Source organism: Chrysochloris asiatica, unplaced genomic scaffold (assembly GCF_000296735.1).
Source record: "Chrysochloris asiatica unplaced genomic scaffold, ChrAsi1.0 scaffold00072, whole genome shotgun sequence".
Taxonomy (NCBI): Eukaryota; Metazoa; Chordata; class Mammalia; order Afrosoricida; family Chrysochloridae; genus Chrysochloris; species Chrysochloris asiatica.
In genome coordinates this window covers 4,189,555-4,191,497 of record NW_006408590.1, presented here as the reverse complement: position 1 = coordinate 4,191,497, position 1,943 = coordinate 4,189,555, and the positions used below count along the sequence as shown (strand labels likewise).

The window sequence follows — 1,943 nt, the reverse complement described above, 5'->3', positions numbered from 1 at the left end:
GTAACTACTACGCTACCAGAGCTCCTTTACAGATAGTCATGAAAATATGTAAAATATGCTAAGTAAGTACTGTTGAGTCAGTTCCAACTCATAGTGACCTTGTATAGGGTTTCTGAGGAGCTGCTAGTGAGCTTGAACCGCGGACCTGGTGGTCCAAACTGACCTTGCAGTGCAGTGCATTGACCTGTAGCACCACACCAGGACTCCATCATGGAATAGTATTTCTAATATACTTTGTACATTGCAAATATTTGAGTGACAGTGTAAATTTGAGGAAAATAAATAATTACTTAAGAATTTATACTGTTAACGCTTTCATGTTTTCATACATATATAAAAGAGGCTTCAATGTTCTCAGCAGTTCTCGATCTATTCTAGAAGATCCTCCTTCAATTAGTGAAGGGTGTGGAGGAAGAGTTACAGACTACCGGATTACAGATTTTGGTGAATTTATGAGGGGAAACAGATTAACTCCTTCTCTAGACCCCAGATATAAAATCGATGGAAGTTTTGAGGTCCCTTTGGAATGAGCAAAAGATCAGTTAGAAAAACACACCTGCTACTGGCCTATGATTATCTCACAGACCACCATTTTCAACATGCAAGCAGTAGTCCCATTGGCCAGTGTTATTGTGAAAGAATCTTTGACAGAAGAAGATGTGTGAAACTGTCAGAAAGCAATATACAACTTAGTTGACATGGAAAGAAAAAATGATCCTTTGCCAATTTCCACAGTTGGTAGGGGGGAAAAGGCCCTAAAAGAGATGAACAATACCATATCATGTGGAATGGATTAGAAACTCTTGTCAGAGCCCATATTAACAACTCAGAGAAACATCAGAGAGTCTTGAAATGTCTGATGGCATGTAGGAGCAAGCCCCCAGAAGAAGAAGAACGAAAAAAAACGAGGAAGGAAGAGGGAGGACAAAGAAGACAAATCTGAGGAAGCAGTGAAAGATTATGAGCAGGAAAAATCCTGGCAAGATTCAGAGAGATTGAAAGGAATTTTAGAACATGGAAAAGAAGAATTGGCTGAATCTGAGATTATAAAAGATTCACCTGATTCCCCAGAACCTCCAAACAAAAAACCCCTTGTTGAAATAGGTGAAACTCCAACAATGGAAAGATCAAAAGGACCAGTATCCTTATTATCATTGTGGAGTAATAGAATTAATACTGCTAATTCCAGAAAGCATCAAGAGTTTGCTGGACGTTTGAACTCTGTTAATAACAGAGCTGAGTTGTATCAACATCTTAAGGAGGAAAATGGGATGGAGACAACAGAAAATGGAAAAGCCAGTTGGCAGTGAAAAGTGATTTGAGGAACTAAATTGGCATATTGCATAAATATTTTGTGCAGACTTTGATATAAGTACTTTTACAGCAAGATTGTATAGTTAGGTTGCCTGGTTTTTACATTTTTAAAAATTTCAGCTAACTTTAAAGAAAAAAAAGAGGCTTCAAAAAGTTCATGGGAAAATTGAATTAAAAATTAATGGTATTTTTATGCAAAGTTTTTGAAATCCCCTTATACTTGATGGCACTTAACAACAACAACATTCATTAAACCTTGGTGTGATTTTGTAAGCTAAGCAGTGGACCGGAAAGTCATTTGAACAAAAGGTTAGCAGGTCAAATTCACAAACCACTCCTTGAAAACCCTATCTATACAGGATTGCTATGAGCATGAACTGACTCCATGGAACTTAATAACGACTACAATATGAAATTTTACTAATGAAAACAAAAGTTATAAATAAAGGCAAAAAGCTATCTTAGATTAAGAATAATAACTAATAAAATGATGAATAATTATTTTATTTTGTTGTTATTAAGTACCGTGGAGTCAGTTCCGACTCATAGTGACCTTGTACAGGGTTACTGAGGCTATAAATCTTTACGGGAGCAGAAAGCCTCATCTTTCTCCTGCGGAACTGCTGGTA

The 1,943-nt window shown here is 36.7% G+C and overlaps 1 pseudogene; it reads left to right on the top strand.

Moving 5' to 3' along the window:
* Positions 1 to 317: 317 nt before the first annotated feature.
* Positions 318 to 1,310, top strand: LOC102833018 (annotated as a pseudogene).
* Positions 1,311 to 1,943: the final 633 nt, after the last annotated feature.